Raw genomic sequence first — 18,842 nt, 5'->3', positions numbered from 1 at the left:
CTCTGAGCAGGAGCGCTGAAACAATTCTTATAGTGGGAGTGCTGAGAGCCATTGAACCAAACTGTAAACCCTGCACCTATGCTTCCGAGGTAGATCAGTATTTGTGACAAAATATGACCATAGGTATTAATACATACTTCAATGTATAGCCCAAACCATGATTTATGTCCTTGACTTCCAAGATGATGAGTTAGGCTAACAAAGAGGAACAGAGAGTTCCAACTCCCTCACCTACCCCAGGCTAATGTTTACACCCATAGAGACTGATGACCAAACAATGGTACTGCCATCATCATAGGGGTGTTCTTTTGGGTAGATCTTGGTGGATGCTATGGCTGACTAGAAAATCATAGTTTGACTAGCATGGGTCAAAGAGAAGAAAGGTGAGAAACCCTCACCAACTAGCAATGAGAAAGGAAGAACAATAGGGCAAGCTGTCAATGGGGAGTCAATGGGCTGGCCTGGTGAATGTAACCTGGCCAAGATCTGTTCCTGTAATTTCAGAGGAAGCCTTAGTTAGTGCAGTGTAAGATGGGATAAGACTATATATGGGTAAAGGCTGTTTTCTGTTTTAAAATCCTTTTTCTAGCAGATAAATAAAAATATTGTAAGGCGGTGGTTAGTCAATATATTACCATTCACAGATTCCCAAAGGGAAGAAATGCAGGTGCCCAAAACCCGGTCAAAGCACACCTAACCTCTTCCTCCTCCTCATGGGTTAGGCATGCTTTGAGAACACCTACCAGATCAGGCGAGATAGGCAGGGGAAAGCTTTCTTTGTGAATCCCACCTGGGTTTAGGCACCAGCTGCATCAAGACTGAGGTAGCTGTGCGCATGCCACCAGCAGATGTTTAGGGACTTTAGGTGCCTTTAGGGTTAGGCAGAGTGGGGGTCCAGAGGATCTCAGTGGCACTTCAACGTTGGACTTAGGCCCCTAAAGTGGCAGTGAAGTGTCTAAGTCCCTTAGTGGATCTACTTTCAAAGGCAACTTTGAAAATCCCAGCCTAAGTGAATTGTCCAAGGTAATGTTGTGAGCCTTTCACAGAGAAAAACGTCCAAACCCTGCTCTCCAGCTTACCAGGTTGGTACCTTAGCCACAAAATCACCATGCCCATATTATCCTCTCTCCCTGAAAAATGTAATCTCTTGTAAAGATAGATGTCACAGACTGAACAACAGTGTGTGCTTGCAGGAGGATTTCCTCCATATGCAGAACACTGAAATATTTGTAATGAACATTAAAGTGCATCAAGGGTTATTTAATTATATATGCACCCAATAAAACATCACCTGGTGACTACCATAAGCTATGGAAACGCATCTGAAGAAGGACATTTTTCAGCTTGGGAGGTAGAATATATAAGAAAATCAATAGCTGATGTAAAATTTCATGGCAGTAGTCAAGTCTCTGATTAGCAAAGTGCTTGTTTTTTTGTTTCTTTTTTTTTTTTTTTTTGGAGGAAGTAGGATACCAGAATTTTTAAAATCTACTCGACGAGTTGAAAGATGAGGAAGGTAAATTTCCTAGTCTGAGTTCTTGACCTAATTTTGGGAAATATAAACAGCAAAGAATTGATATAGAAATATTGCATCAAAATATAACATGATGTTTTTTAAACTAAATTCCAGTTTCTTTTATAAGCCATAGATGCAGCACAAGGCAAACATGGATTGGAGGAATCAATCAACCAGCACAGAATTCATCCTCCTGGGATTCAGGGATCTCCCTGAACTACAGATTCTTCTCTTCCTGTTGTTCCTAGTGATCTACATTGAGACAGTGGTCGGGAACATCCTCTGTGTTGCGGTAGTTGTGGCTGATCAGCACCTTCACACCCTCATGTACTTCTTCCTTGGAAACTTGTCCTGCTTTGAGACCTGCTACAGCTCCACCATCCTGCCCAGGATGCTGGCCAGTTTGCTGACTGGGGTCAGAACCATTTCTGTTAGCGGTTGTATTGTGCAATTACATTTCTTTGGATTCCTTGCGTGTATAGAGTGTTATTTCCTAGCCGTGATGTCTTATGACCAGTATTGAGCGATATGTAACCCCCTGCATTATGCAGCCCTTATGAATGGCAGGTTGTGCTTTCAGCTAGCAGCTGGGTCTTGGTTCAGTGCATTTCTACCTATTAGCATAATAATATTTCTAATGTCACCTTTAACTTTCTGTGGCCCCAATGAAATTGACCATTTCTTTTGTGACTTCACGCCAATGATAAAATTGTCCTGCAGCGACACCCACCTGATACAACTTCTGGCTTTCATACTCTCTGCCATTGACATCCTTCCCACATTTCTATTAACCTTGACATTCTATGTTCATATAATCAGTACCATCCTGAGGATCCCTTCCACCACCGGGAGGCAAAAGGCTTTTTCCGCCTACTCCTCTCACCTCATTGTGGTGACAAGTTTCTATGGGACCCTAATAATTGTGTATATCTTGCCAAACCATAACCTGATGGGAGACCTACACAAAGTGTTCTCTGTCTTCTACATGGTCTTTACTCCCTTGGTCAATCCTCTCATATACAGTCTAAGAAACAAAGAGGTCAAGCAGGCCCTGAGAAAAACTGCCAGGAAACTTGTGGCTTTTACAGCGGCGGCTCCAGGCACCAGCGCTCCAAGTGTGTGCCTGGGGCGGCAAGCCGTGGGGGGGCGCCCTGCCGGTTCCTGCGAGGGCGGAAGTCAGGCAGCCTTCGGCAACATGCCTGCAGGAGGTCCACCGGTCCCGGGGATTCAGCGGCAATTTGGTGGCGGGTATGCCGAAGCCGCGAGACCGGGGACCTCCTGCAGGCAAGCCGCCGAAGGCAGCCTGCCTGCCATGCTTGGGGTGGCAAAAATGCTAAAGCCGCCCCTGGGCTTTTAGAAGAATTCAGAGAATCTGAGCTAATTTATTAAGGATAAATAACCTGGAGATAGTGCATGTGGATGATCATTAGATGCTTCAAGATCTTGGGGAAACAAGCACACACTGAGTATTTTGACATGTGTGACTGTCACTCAATTTAAAACTCATATGTGTTGAGCTGGTGTCAGGGGTCCATCTAGCATATTACTTTGTTTATTTCTTTATCAGTGTGGTTAGGAATTATCACAGCCTTCGGCTTCTAATTTTCCCCGGGGCTGCTCAACCCCCGCTTAGCCCCAGGCCCTGCCAAACTCCACCACTTCCCCTAAGCCCTCACCTCTGCCCCCCCTCTTCCCGTCCCTGCTCCACCTCCAGCCCCACCCCCACCCCCACCCCATCTCTTCCCTGCCTATTTCCACCCCGTCACCCAAGTGCACCCTGTCCCCGCACCTCCTCCTCCTTTCCAGCATCTCCTGCGTGCTGCTGAACAGCTGTTCTGCAGAGTTCAGGAGACACTGGGAAGGAGTTTGGGTGGGAGTGGGGGAGCTTGGCTGCCGGTGGGTGATAAGCACCCACTATTTTTTTCTCCGTGGGTGGTCCATCCCTGGAGCACCCACGGAGTCAGTGCCTATGGTAATTATTAAAGCTGGCTGAATTTTGTTGTTGTTGAAAAATTGTCCTTTTTTCAAAATTGGTAATTTTTGTGAATATATATATCATTTTCCTTTTCTTTCAATGAAACTGAAAACTTTTGTTTTAATTCTCTTTCTTTTTATTTCCCTCCTTTCCCCCTGTCTTTCCCCACTCCCTTTTTTCAGTGGCAAAATGGAAAATGGAAAAAAAGGGGAAATGTGGGGGCAACGGGGCGTGGAAAGAGGAAGATGAGACAAGAGAAAGGGACAGGAGGGGATGGGGAGGGAAAACCAACCATCCAAACAATAAAAAACCCAGAAAACTCAGAGAAATGAAAATTTTCTAACAGGAAAAATTTGGATAATAATTTTCAATATAAAATGTGAAAAAACAATTTTTTGTGAAAGTCTTTCCAATTTTCAACCAGCTCTGGTCATGATCGTTGCCAGCAATGAGGTGTTGATGATGATGGGTGGTTATCACAGTACGCATTGGGGGCAAAATTCAGTGAAACTAGCACAAAGCCTTTAACACCTGCTGAAGGTTAGGGATTTCAAAAGATCCCCAGTGAGTTCATAGAATCATAGAATCATAGAATATCAGGGTTGGAAGGGACCTCAGGAGGTCATGTAGTCCAACCCCCTGCTCAAAGCAGGACCAATCCCCAACTAAATCATCCCAGCCAGGGCTTTGTCAAGCCTGACCTTAAAAACCTCTAACGATGGAGATTCCACCACTTCCCTAGGTAACCCATTCCAGTGCTTCACCACCCTCCTAATGAAAAAGTTTTTCCTAATATCCAACCTAAACCTTCCCCACTGCAACTTGAGACCATTACTCCTTGTTCTGTCATCTGCTACCACTGAGAACCGTCTAGATCCATCCTCTTTGGAACCCCCTTTCAGGTAGTTGAAGGCTGCTATCAAATCCCCCCTCACTCTTCTCTTCTGCAGACTAAACAAGCCCAGTTCCCTCAGCCTCTCCTCATAAGTCATGTGCTCCAGCCACCTAATCATTTTTGTTGCCCTCCGCTGGACGCTTTCCAATTTTTCCACATCCTTCTTGTAGTGTGGGGTCCAAAACTGGACACAGTACTTCAGATGAGGCCTCACCAATGTCGAATAGAGGGGAATGATCACGTCCCTTGATCTGCTGGCAATGCCCCTACTTATACAGCCCAAAATGCCATTAGCCTTCTTGGCAACAAGGGCACACTGTTGACTCATATCCAGCTTCTCGTCCACTGTAACTGCCTAGGTCCTTTTCTGCAGAACTGCTTCCTAGCCATTCGGTCCCTAGTCTGTAACAGTGAATGGGATTCTTCCGTCCTAAGTGCAGGACTCTGCACTTGTCCTTGTTGAACCTCATCAGGTTTCTTTTAGCCCAATCCTCTAATTTGTCTAGGTCCCTCTGTATCCTATCCCTACCCTCCAGTGTATCTACCACTCCTCCCAATTTAGTGTCATCTGCAAACTTGCTCAGAGTGCAGTCCACGCCATCCTCCAGATCATTAATGAAGATATTGAACAAAACCAGCCCCAGGACCGACCCTTGGGGCACTCCGCTTGAAACCGGCTGCCAACTAGACATGGAGCCGTGGATCACTACCCATTAAGGCCGACGATCTAGCCAGCTTTCTATCCACCTTATAGTCCATTCATCCAGCCCATACTTCTTTAACTTGCTGGCAAGGATACTGTGGGAGACTGTATAAAAAGCCTTGCTAAAGTCAAGGAATAACACATCCACTGCTTTCCCCTCATCCACAGACCCAGTTATCTCAATCATAGAAGGCAATTAGGTTAGTCAGACATGACTTGCCCTTGGTGAATCCATGCTGACTGTTCCTGATCACATTCCTCTCCTCTAAGTGCTTCAGAATTGATTCCTTGAGGACCTGCTCCATGATTTTTCCAGGGACTGAGGTGAGGCTGACTGGCCTGTAGTTCCCCGGATCCTTCTTCTTCACTTTTTTAAAGATGGGCACTACATTAGCCTTTTTCCAGTCATCCGGGACCTCCCCCGATCACCATGAGTTTTCAAAGATAATGGCCAATGGCTCTGCAATTATATTTGCCAACTCCTTTAGCACCCTCGGATGCAGCGCATCTGGCCCCATGGAGTTGTGCTCGTCCAGTTTTTCTAAATAGTCCCGAACCACTTCTTTCTCCACAGAGGGCTGGTCACCTTCTCCCCATACTGTGCTGCCCACTGCAGCAGTCTGGGAGCTGACCTTGTTTATGAAGACAGAGGCAAAAAAATTATTGAGTACATTAGCTTTTTCCACATCCTCTCTCACTAGGTTGCCTCCCTCATTCAGTAAGGGGCCCACACTTTCCTTGACTTTCTTCTTGTTGCTAACATACCTGAAGAAACCCTTCTTGTTACTCTTAACATCTCTTGCTAGCTGCAACTCCAAGTGTGATTTGGCCTTCCTGATTTCATTCCTGCATGGATTTTACTGTTAAACCAAGCTGATCGCCTGCCATATTTACTGTTCTTTCTACACATTGGGATGATTTTTCCTGCAACCTCAATAAGGATTCTTTAAAATACAGCCAGCTCTCCTGAACTTCTTTCCCCCCCATGTTATTCTCCCAGGGGATCCTTCCCATCAGTTCCCTGAGGGAGTCAAAGTCAGCTTTTCTGAAGTCCAGGGTTCGTATTCTGCTGCTCTCCTTTCTTCCTTGTGTCAGGATCCTGAACTCGACTATGTCATGGTCACTGCCTCCCAGGTTTCCATCCACTTTTGCTTCCCCTACTAATTCTTCCCGGTTTGTGAGTAGCAGGTCTAGAAGAGCTGTGCCCCTAGTTGGTTCCTCCAGCACTTGCACCAGGAAATTGTCCCCTAGACTTTTCAAAAACTTCCTGGATTGTCTGTGCACTTCTATATTGTTCTCCCAGCAGATATCAGGGTGACTAAAGTCTCCCATGAGAACCAGGGCCTGTGATCTAGTAACTTCCGCTAGTTGCCAGAAGAAAGCCTCGTCCACCTCATCCCCCTGGTCTGGTGGTCTATAGCAGACTCCCACCACGACATCACCCTTCTTGCTCACACTTCTAAACTTAATTCAGAGACTCTCAGGTTTTTTTGCAGTTTCATACCGGAGCTCTGAGCAGTCATACTCCTCTCTTACATACAATGCAACTCCCCCACCTTTTCTGCCCCGCCTGTCCTTCCTGAACAGTTTATATCCATCCATGACAGTACTCCAGTCATGTGAGTTATCCCACCAAGTCTCTGTTATTCCAATCACATCATAGTTCCTTGACTGTGCCAGGACTTCCAGTTCTCCCTGCTTGTTTCCCAGGCTTCTTGCATTTGTGTATAGGCACTTAAGATAACTTGCTGATTGTACCGCTTTCTCAGTCTGAGACAGGAGTCCTCCCCTCTTGCACTCTCCTGCTTGTGCTTCCTCCTGGTATCCCATTTCCCCACTTACCTCAGGGCTTTGGTCTCCTTCCCCAGGTGAACCTAGTTTAAAGCTATCCTCACTAAGTTAGCCAGCCTGCTTGCGAAGATGCTCTTCCCTTTCTTCGTTAGGTGGAGCCCGTCTCTGCCTAGCACTCCTCCTTCTTGGAACACCATCCCATGGTCGAAGAATCCAAAGCCTTCTCTCTGACACCACCTGCGTAGCCATTCGTTGACTTCCACAATTCGACGGTCTCTACCCAGGCCTTTTCCCTGCACAGGGAGGATGGACGAGAACACCACTTGCACCTCAAACTCCTTTATCCTTCTTCCCAGAGCCACATAGTCTGCGGTGATCAGCTCAAGGTCATTCTTGGCAGTATCATTGGTGCCCACGTGGAGAAGCAGGAAGGGGTAGCGATCCGAGGGCTTGATGAGTCTCGGCAGTCTCTCCATCACATTGTGAATCCTAGCTCCTGGCAAGCAGCACACCTCTCGGTTTTCTCGGTCGGGGCAGCAGATAGATGACTCATTCCCCCTGAGGAGGGAGTCCCCGACCACCACTACCCTCCTCCTTCTCTTGGGAGTGGTGGTCATGGAACCCCATCCCTAGGACAGTGCATCTCATGCCTTCCAATCGGTGGAGTCTCCTTCTGCTCCCTTCCCTCAGATGTATCATCTAGTCCACTCTCTGCATTAGTACCTGTGGAGAGAACATGAAAACGGTTGCTCACCTGTATATCCATTGCTGGTACATGGACGCTCCTCTTTCTTCTTCTGGAGGTCACATGCTGCCAAATTTCTTCACCGTCCCTCAGTCCCCTCTGAAAAGCCTGCTCCGATTCTTCAGAACGTTGTGCCCATAGAAGCATATCCTGACATCTGTCCAGGACATCTTCATTTTCTCTTATGCAACACAGGGTCGATACTTGTTTCTCCAGACCTCGAACCTTCTCTTCCAATATGGAGACCAGCTTGCACTTTGTACAGACAAAGTCGTTTCTGTCCTGTGGAAGAAAGACAAACATGGCACAACCTGTGCAGGTTACAACAGCTGAACTCTCACCTTCCATAATTTCTTCCTTCTAAGAGCTTCCTCAGCTGTTGCAGCAACTCAGAGAAGCCTGCAAGATGAAAGCCTCAGTGGGCTCTCCCCAGGCGAACTCCTAGCAAACGCCCTCTGTTAGCCTCCACTGTTAGCCCACCTGGAACAAAGCACTCCCAATTCCAGGGCCGGCTCCAGGCACCAGGCAACCAAGCTGGTGCTTGGGGCGGCACCTGGAGGGGGGCGGCGCGGCGCTCGGGCCGCCGGGGAGAGCGGGGCCACAGCCGGGCTTGCCGCCCTCCCCCCGGCGCTCTGGCCGCCCTCCCCCCGGCTGCCGGGGGGAGAGCCGAGCCCCCGCCGGGGCTCGCCGCCCTGCCCCCGCCGGGGCTCGCCGCCCTGCCCCCGGCGCTCTGGCCGCCGGGGGGGAGCCGAGCCCCCGCCGGGGCTCGCTGCCCTCCTCCCAGGGCTCCAGCCGCCCTCCCCCCCCCGGCGCCCTGCCCCCGGCCGCCGGGGGGAGAGCGGAGCCCCCGCCGGGGCTCGCCGCCCCCCCCCCCGCCCCCAGAGCCGGCCCTGCCCAATTCACACAGTTCAAACAAACAATCAAACAATCAAGCACACGGTCAAACTGACAAACTGTCCCCTGCAACAGACACTCAGATACTCACCAACACAGCACTCCAATGCAGCACTTAGCGTACCTCCTCTCGGAGAGATCCCAGGCAAACTCCCTCTGTTAGGCTCTGCTGTTTGCCGCTCAGCTGGTTCGCTGCTGACTGCCTTTTTATAACAGTCAGGCCCACTCAAGGCCCACCTGGAACAAAGCACTCCCAATTCACACAGTTCAAACAAACAATCAAACAATCAAGCACACGGTCAAACTGACAAACTGTCCCCTGCAACAGACACTCAGATACTCACCAACACAGCACTCCAATGCAGCACTTAGCGTACCTCCTCTCGGAGAGATCCCAGGCAAACTCCCTCTGTTAGGCTCTGCTGTTTGCCGCTCAGCTGGTTCGCTGCTGACTGCCTTTTTATAACAGTCAGGCCCACTCAAGGCCCACCTGGAACAAAGCACTCCCAATTCACACAGTTCAAACAAACAATCAAACAATCAAGCACACGGTCAAACTGACAAACTGTCCCCTGCAACAGACACTCAGATACTCACCAACACAGCACTCCAATGCAGCACTTAGCGTACCTCCTCTCGGAGAGATCCCAGGCAAACTCCCTCTGTTAGGCTCTGCTGTTTGCCGCTCAGCTGGTTCGCTGATGACTGCCTTTTTATAACAGTCAGGCCCACTCAAGGCCGACCTGGAACAAAGCACTCCCAATTCACACTGTTCAAACAAACTATCAAACAATCAAGCACACGGTCAAACTGACAAACTGTCCCCAAGAAAACAGACACTCAGATACTCACCAACACAGCCCCCCTAATGCAGCACTTAGCGTACCTCCTCTTGGACAGATCCCAGGCAAACTCCCTCTGTTAGCCTCCGCTTTTCGCCGCTCTTTAGGTGCCCAAAAAAGTTTAAGGGAGTTAGGTGCTCAACAATGGGAATTGGGTTCCTAACTCCCTTTGTCTTCTTAGAATAGCTCAGCTTCAGGCGTGTTCAGATTCAGTGGCTGACAACCTTATTTGTGGCCTCTGACCTGGGTAAATGTCGCTCTGAGGCTGAGGAGGGTGGCACTAGCTGAAAATGTGCAGAGACCGGTGATAGAGTGAAAGGGTCTCCGATATTTGACACAAGGCAAATGTAATTAAGCTGCGGGGATGGACCCATGTGCGTGTGACGGGGTAGGAATATCACAATAGCAAATTTAATAAAATGAACAAAAAAATTGACCAAATATGTCTAACATCCTTTTTGTGATCTTCCATCACTCTGCTTTTTTATTGCTTTCTTAGACTGTATTTTCCCTAACACTCTTTGATAGGCATCTTTATGAGTTCCACTTCTACCTATGGGTGTGTATACACAGCAGCTGAGTTAGACATTTCTGCACTAGCTTTGATCAAGCAAGCCAGCTAAAAAAAGAAGAGTAGCTTTGGCAGCACAGGCTAGCAGAATCCCACCGAGACCCTAGTGATGACCCTAGAAACACCCCACCCTGTTGCTACACTGCCCGAGCTGGAAATAACACCTCCAGCTGCAGTGTAGACATTCTGTAAAAATGACTTAACTTTCATCTCTTCAAACTATCTACTTCTACGGCTCCTCTTAACCTAGTGTTAGGGCATCCTTGGATGGGTCATCCTGGGAAACTGATCATAAGACCTCTGGATCTAAAAACATGTATGTCTACTGATTGAACTAAAGTACCAGCCGTGCCAACTTGGAAGCAATAGCAGACTGGTAAACAGCTGTACATGGCCTAGCTCTTAGGTGGAGGTAAAGAGCCCCCTCTGTTACACTAGGGTCTGCATGACCACTTTGTATTTATAAATATAACCCTACAATAAATCTATCCCTATATTACAGAGGGTGGGATTTTTCAAGGCCACATATGAGGCTCAACTGCTTTTAATTTCTAACGGGGACTGTGCAGTCAACACAGGTTGATTTCCCCTCCAGAACCCCACAGTCTCAAGCATGGGTGGGAATTGAGTTGATAGCTCACGTTCCCCTCTATTTGGCACTGGTGAGGCCACACCTGGAGTATTGTGTCTAGTTTTGGTCCCCCCACTACAGAAGGGATGTGGACAAATTGGAGAGAGTCCAGCGGAGGGCAATGAAAATGATTAGGAGGCTGGGGCACATGACTTACGAGGAGAGGCTGAGGGAACTGGGGTTATTTAGTCTGCAGAAGAGAAGAGTGAGGGTGGATTTTATAGCAGCCTTCAACTACCTGAAGGGGGGTTCCAAAGAGGATGGAGCTAGGCTGTTCTCAGTGGTGGCATATGACAGAACAAGAAGCAATGGTCTCAAGTTGCAGTGGTGGTCTAGGTTGGATATTAGGAAATACTATTTCTCACTAGGAGGGTGGTGAAGCACTGGAATGTGTTCCCTAGGGAGGTGGTGGAATCTCCATCCTTAGAGGTTTTTAAGGCTCGGCTTGTGTTGACAAAGCCCTGGCTGGGATTGGTCCTGCTTTGAGCATGGGATTGGACTAGATGACCTCCTGAGGTCTCTTCCAACCCTAATATTCTATGATTCTAACAGTCTTGCACTTGTAATACCAACAGATCATGGTCATCAGCAGGCAGGATTGAACTTGGGACCTCTGAAGCTTAATACATGAGCCTGTTCTGCAGGAGCTAAAAGCCATGCGCCTCTTAGCTAAGGTTGTAGCAAACTCATTAATCTCTAGATGGTATAGGTGCTAGTAGACAGGGACAGAGTACCACACCAAGCAGGCAATGGGTTACTCACTCACTTGATAGGCATTTGTACTGACTCTTATGCATGTGGGGCATTTTATGCCTAAATTCAGTGGGATTACTCGTGTGTTAAACTAATGACATGCATAAGTGTTTTTCACTAGTACAGCAGGAATACAGTGGGGTTGGCATGTTTCAGTGAGGATTTCATGCTGAAGACTACTCTATGCATCCACTAGAGACCTCCCATAATGGACAAGTTATTGCAATACTGCTTCATCTGAGGTTACAATTATAATTAAAATAGCTGTTTACTCAATCTTCAAAACAAAACAATTATTAGCTCTCCAGCTCAGTAATTCTTATGCCGTTCAAGAGCATTAAGGGAGATCTTGCTGTCTGCTATAAATATCACATCATTATGTAGAAGGATGTAGGAATGTGTTGCTCCCTAATCATAAGCCTTGAAGAACGGCAAACTGTTCCCTCGGAATTGAGGCGGGAGTGACCTTGTTCTAGCGCCTATGTTTGGAAAACTTATTGGCAACAATGACATCACCTTTGCAGCTGGCTGTTCACGCGCTCAAAAGATGGGTTTGTAATCCTATGCTCATGTTTATTGCCTGCCTTCTGAATGGGCAAGAATGTAACCACTAAGAAGTGTTGTAAATAAAGTAAGGAGAAGAATAAAAACCCCAGGAAAAGTTTTTTCCTGGGAGGCTTTTTGCAGGAGGCTTGTAAAGCTCTCTGGCTACCAACAAACCTGGCGTTCTGTTTCCTTTCCTGCGTCGTCATCACAGAAGGAGAGGTTACTTTTTTGTGTGTTGGCTACCAGTCAGAATGATACTTGAAGACAAGAGGTTCAAATCTATCCTCTTCATTCTCTCCTTTTATCTGCAATTCTTATGGAAAGAAGAGGAAAACATCAGGAAGGAAAGGTGACTGATAACTGTCCCGAATAATTACTGAACATGTGAATCTGATCAGGGCCTTTATAGTGCATTTCTACAAAGAAAACACAGGCCAGATTCTGATCTCATTTGCACTGGTGTAAAAATGAATTGCCTCTACTGGCGTTAGTGGATTTAAATTTGATAAGAATCTGGCCAGGTATGACGGGAAGTTAAAGTATTGACACTTGTTAATTTTTCTTGATACTGATAAGTGATGTCTATTTCTAGATGATGGCGAATAATTTATTTTCATGTAACTAACTGGGATCTAGAGGCCAGTTTTCAGAAGGGAAAAGTACTATAGCTGCTTCCAAAAGGGGACAAACTTATCATGTAAAGTTTGGCAAACATTTAATCCTGATTTTTTTTTTGTCCAAAAAACTGAAATTCAGAAAATGTCAACCAGCTCTAGTAAGAGTCCATGACTGCAGATGAAGTAATTGGTATCAGCATCTCTAAAGCTCAGAGCCCCACACTGCGATTTTCAAAGTGGATGAAGGTTGCATAAACAATGGGCCACTTGCTAAAGTCCTAGCTCAAGCAAACTCATGATAACTTCAGTGGGAATTTGGCTGTATAAACCAGGGGAAAAAAATAATAAAGGGTAATGGTTTCAGGCTCTGATCTTTGAGCTCTGTGAGTGGCTTTTCAAGAAAGGCTACAATTTTGCCATCCTTTGTCATTTTGAATAGCACTTGGGACTAGTCATGGGGTAGAATATCACTCAGTGCATTAAATGATTGCATGAAATGGATGTGCAGATTGTCCAGCAAAAAGCCTATGCACTACGAAGTCCCAAGTTTAATTTAAATGGTGCATAAATGTGTAACATACATGACAATTTCCTGCAATATCCTGGTCAAACCTTACTGAATTACGCTAAACCCTATTGAACTAAGTAATTTTAGGAGTTCATTGTATTAAAAATGCAAATGTTTATGTATTATCGTGGAATGAATGTAACGTCGCTAAGGAGGAGACCTAACTAATGAAAAACCTTGGGAAGTGTTATGAGCTTCAAAGAACTATTTGGAGCAATGTGAACTTTTTAAGTTAATTGGGTTTCCCAGGAAATCTCTAGGCAGAGGTGTATGCTAATGTAACCCCCCACTCAAAGAAGAGGTGACCCTTTCTCTGCAGATCAGCTGTTATATGATGACAGGTCAAAGACCCAAACTGTATAAAGAAGTGACTCATAGATGCATGGGTGTACTTGTTCTGAGCCAAGGCAGTTATGAGTTTGTAAGCACAAAAAACCCCCACAACCCCTCAGTGGTGTTTGAAGGACCGGCCAGAGCCCGGGTTGGAGTTGGGGTGGTCTCTAGTGAGGTCATTAGCAGGTGTGTAGCTTCTTTTATGGGTTCAAAAAAGCACTAGATAAGTTCATGGAGGATAGATCCGATAATGGCTATTAGCCGGAATAGGCAGGGATGGTGTCCCTAGCCTGTGTTTGCCAGAAGCTGGGAATTGGCGACAGGGGATGAATCACTTGATGATTGCCTGTTCTGTTCATTCCCGCTGAAGAACCTGACATTGGCCACTGTCAGAAGACAGGATACTGGACTAGATGGACCTTTGGTCTGACCCAGTATGGCCGTTCTTATGTTCTTAGTGTTTTTATATATTTTCTCTGTAATGCTTTCACCTTCAGAATCAATGCACCTGCTTAGAAAGGGCGGTGTGGTAATTGAACAGTGAGCAATTATACTGCTTATAGCTTCTGAGGAAGGAAAGCAAAGCAGGCCTGGTGAGGCAGATGGTTTTGCTGGGAAATTCACATCACAGTCAGGGAACTGTGCAGCCTGGAAATATGCTGGGGGTCAGGAGGGAGGGAGTCACAAGTCTCTGCCCAAGAGAGAGGAGCCAGGAGCCATAGAGAGGGTGCCCCCGCTGGACCACAGACGGGAATGAATTGTATCAAAGTGCACTTGGGGCCGAAGTGTAGAATAGCTCATGTGCTGGCCCCTGTGCACAGGGGTGAATTTCACCAAACGAGTCAGGCCAGAATCTAGCCCTTACTGAGGGATGAGTAAACACAGAGTAAGAACTTCATATTTGTCTCTGTAATACTTGCATTATCATGATGTTTTTCTCCAGCTAAATCCTATATGGCAAAGCTCCTCCCATGGAATGAAACGTCGGTCACGGAATTCATATTGCTGGGATTTTCAGAGAGCCATGAAGTACAGCTCCTACTCTTTGCATTGTTTTTACTTTTCTACCTCGTAGCCCTGGCAGGAAACACTCTCCTGCTCATCACACTGGCTGCTGAGTGGAGCCTTCATACCCCCATGTACTTTTTCCTGGGTAACCTCTCCTTCCTGGAGATCTGCTACACAACCAACATATTCCCCTGTATGTTAGCCAGCTTCCTTGCTGAGGCAAAATCGATTTCTTTCAGTGGCTGTATGGCCCAGTTTTATCTGTTCGGTTCCTTGGGTGGCACCGAATGTCTCCTCCTGTCCGTGATGTCGTACGACCGGTATCTAGCCATATGCAATCCGCTCCGCTATGCAACTGTTATGAGCAGGGGCATGTGCCTTTGCCTGGCAGCTGCCTCCTGGATCAGTGGCTTTGTGATTGCCTTAGTGACCATTCTGTTCATGATGAGCTTAACATTCTGCGGCCCCAATGAAATAGATCATTTCTTCTGTGATTTCACCCCACTCCTGAGGCTGGCCTGCTCAGATACTTACCTCTTCGAAAAGGTCTCCTTCTTCTTGTCTTCCACTCTGACACTGGTCCCCTTTTTGTTAACCGTGGTGTCCTATATTTATATCCTATCTGCCAACCTCAACCGCCAGTCCACCGCCAGGTCACAAAAGGCCATTTCCACTTGCTCATCTCACCTTATAGTAGTCACCACATTCTATGGGACTCTGATTGCTATGTACGTGGTACCAGCTGCTGACCACTCCCTAAATCTGAATAAAGTCTTCTCCATCTTCTATACCATGATGACCCCCATGGCGAATCCCCGCATATATAGTCTGAGGAACAGGGAAGTACGCGAAGCCCTGAAGAGGCTGGTAGGTAGAAAATTTGCTTCTTATTGGAAAGAAAAGAGTGGGAAGATGTGACTGCCCAAAATGGTATTGTGTCCTTTATTCTTAATTAGACATTTAACTCCATGAAGGCAGGAATATTTCTGTTGGTTATAACACAGTAGTTGGCTGGGAATATAGGAAATATGTGTTCAGTTCTTAGATCTCTCAATGACGCACTGTGTGACCTTTGGTATTTCAAATAACCTCTCTATGACTCAGTTTCCTCCTCTATAATACTGCCTTATTCCTTTAATAGTTATCTGACACCTGTAACAAAGTGGAGGTGGTGTTTTTAATGTTTTGTCTGACTAGTGTGCGTGCCTCAGTTTCCCCTGTGTGTTACCCCAGTATCTATGTGGTGGGACAAGGGTGTGTTGATCATTGCAGTGATGCTTAGCGGGCCGGTGTGACTATCATCTGGCTGCCTGGGCACAGACAATGGCTGACACTCTGTATCCTGGCAACTCTGCAAGAGCCAGCTGGAGGTGTTGGAGAACAAAGCGAGAAGTGGAAGCCAGGTGACCAGTTTGCCTGGGAAAGAGACAAAGGATGGAGGAGGGGCAACTGGACATGACTGAGGGTGGGCTGCTGGAAGTGAGTCAGTCTCCTTTTGGGACTCAGGGGGGAGAGCCCAGGGCTCTGGATTCCCCAAGATGGACTTTGCTGAGCTTCTGTGCTAACAATATCTTTTCTACGCTGTGTCCCAGTTGACTAATAAACCCTTCTGTTTTACAATGCTGGCTGAGAGTCACTACTGACTGAAAAGTTGGGGCGCACAGCTCGACTGAGGGGGGTCTTGTAAGGCTTACCCTGGTATCTCATTCAGGCAGACTCACTGTGGGGATCTCACAGTGCAAAAAGAAGAGTGCTGAACGCTCTGAGGTCAGACCCAGGAGGCGCTGAAACCAAGGAGGCTTGCCCCAGTGAGAGTGTGCTCGGAGGGGTTGTCACACTACACCAGAGGGGTCCCATCTGAACTTCATTCTAATGGTTCCAAGAGCACCGAGGCTGCGCACTCCATGACAACACCACGATATAGGCATCTTAGTGCGATAGATAGATAGATAGATAGATAGATAGATAGATAGATAGATAGATAGATAGATAGATAGATATTCAACCTGTGGAACTCTTTGCCAGTGGACGTTGTGAAGGTCAAGACTATAAAAGAGGGTTCAAAAAACAATCTAGGTAAGTTCATGTAAGATAGGTCCATCAATGGCTATTAGCCAGGATGGGCAGGGATGGTGTCCCTATTAAACCCTCTCTTGTCAGAAGCTGGGAAACGGTGACAGGGATGGATCACTCAATGACTGCCTGTTCTGTTCATTCCCTCTGAAGCACCTGGCTGCTGATGGACCTGTGGTCTGATCCACTATGGCCATTTGTTATGTTCTTTTATGGCTTTGTAGATTTACACCTCCCAGCTTGCTCAACACTAACTCTCCATATGGACAAGCCCTTAGGGTCCCTTTAGCCTAGAAAGTCACACTTTATTGCTTATATGTTGGGTGGAACTGGCTGAGTGGGGCTGGGAAGGGAGATGTGGGGAAAAGTTACCAGAAAAATTAGGAGAAGCCTGATTTTCGCTAAAATTCAGGCCCACAGAATTCCCCTTTAGCAGTCGAGGGAGAGAGGAAGCTCTCTGATCCTCTCAACCCTCCAGCCCCCAAGAACACTGAATCATAGAATCATAGAATATCAGGGTTCGAAGGGACCTCAGGAGGTCATCTAGTCCAACCCCCTGCTCAAAGTAGGACCAATCCCCAACTAAATCATCCCAGCCAGGCCTTTGTCAAGCCTGACCTTAAAAACCTCTAAGGAAGGAGATTCCACCACCTCCCTAGGTAATAACCCCCATTCCAGTGCTTCACCACCCTCCTAGTGAAAAAGTTTTTCCTAATATCCAACCTAAACCTCCCCAACTGCAACTTGAGACCATTACTCCTTGTTCTGTCATCTGCTACCACTGAGAACAGTCTAGATCCATCCTCTTTGGAACCCCCTTTCAGGTAGTTGAAAGCAGCTATCAAATCCCCCCTCATTCTTCTCTTCTGCAGACTAAATAATCCCAGTTCCCTCAGCCTCTCCTCATAAGTCATGTGTCCAGCCCCCTAATAATTTTTGTTGCCCTCCGCTGGACTCTTTCCAATTTTTCCACATCCTTCATTTAGTGTAGGGTCCAAAACTGGACACAGTACTGCAGATGAGGCCTCATCAATGTCGAATAGAGGGGAATGATCATGTCCCTCTATCTGCTGGTAATGCCCCTACTTTATACAGCCCAAAAAATGCCGTTAGCCTTCTTGGCAACAAGGGCACACTGTTGACTCATATCCAGCTTCTTGTCCACTGTAACTGCCTAGGTCCTTTTCTGCAGAACTGCTGCCTAGCCATTTGGTCCCTACCTAGTCTGTAGCAGTGCATGGGATTCTTCCGTCCTAAGTGCAGGACTCAGCACTTCTCCTTGTTGAACCTCATCAGTTTTCTTTTGGCCCAATCCTCTAATTTGTCTAGGTCCCTCTGTATCCTATCCCTACCCTCCAGCGTATCTTCTACCACTCCTCCCAGTTTAGTATCATCTGCAAACTTGCTGAGGGTGCAGTCCAAGCCATCCTCTAGATCATTAATGAAAATATTGAACATAACCAGCCCCAGGACCGACCCTTGGGGCACTCTGCTTGATACCAGCTGCCAACTTTAGACATGGAGCCATTGATTACTACCTGTTGAGCCCGATGATGTAGCCTGCTTTCTATCCACCTTATAGTCCATTCGTCCACTTCAGGCCACTAACCCCTCTCCCTTTAAACCAGGGGTCGGCAACCTTCAGCACGTGGCCCATCAGGGTAATCCATTGGCAGGCCCCGAGACATTTTGTTTACATTGGCCGTCCCCAGTCACAGCACCTCGCAGCTTCCCGCAGTTCCCATTGGCTGGGAACAGTGAACTGTGGCCACTGGGAGCTGCAGGAGGCCGTGCTTGCGGACGGTCAACGTAAACGAAATGTCTTGCGGCCCGCCAGCGGATTACCCTGATGGGCCTTGTGTGCCGAAGGTTGCTGGCCCCTGCTTTAAACCCTAACCCTGAGGTCACTGTGCCTCACCCCTCTATCCAGATCCAATGTAAATCACATTGATTCAGATATGAGTGGGAATTAAAGCAGATTAAAAATTTTCAAGATGGAACATTTTTCTGACAGAAAAATATTGTTAATTAAAATGAAAACTTGCAGGTCAATTTCAGTTAAAGTTTGTTTTAAAACAAAAAAAAATAATATAAATTAATAAAGAATTTATAAAAATGTATATGTATATATTATATATATGATAAAATAAATCAAAAGAATACAAAACTAAAAATACAATAAAAATAAAGGACAAAAACTTAAAAAAAATACATAATATGTTTTAAACAGTAAGAAAAAGTTTTTAAAAGTGTAAAAAAATAAAAAAAAATGAAATTGAAATGTGTTCCCAGTCTGTGGGACCTGTGCTCCCAAACACACGCCAGGAGCTTTGCTGTGTGCCCCCCCCCCTCTTTCTGCCCCTTGGGGACGGGGCTAGACA

General features: G+C 46.7%; 2 pseudogenes; both read left to right on the top strand.

Moving 5' to 3' along the window:
• Nucleotides 1-1,667: 1,667 nt before the first annotated feature.
• Nucleotides 1,668-3,342, top strand: LOC135886255 (olfactory receptor 6N1-like; annotated as a pseudogene).
• Nucleotides 3,343-14,517: 11,175 nt separating this feature from the next.
• LOC135887149 (olfactory receptor 11L1-like) lies at nucleotides 14,518-15,215 on the top strand (annotated as a pseudogene).
• The last annotated feature ends 3,627 nt before the right edge of the window (nucleotides 15,216-18,842 follow it).

The sequence above is a fragment of the Emys orbicularis genome, chromosome 12, assembly GCF_028017835.1.
Source record: "Emys orbicularis isolate rEmyOrb1 chromosome 12, rEmyOrb1.hap1, whole genome shotgun sequence".
NCBI lineage: Eukaryota > Metazoa > Chordata > Testudines > Emydidae > Emys > Emys orbicularis.
The sequence above is the reverse complement of the archived record's forward strand: the minus strand, read 5'-3'. Positions and strand labels throughout refer to the sequence as shown.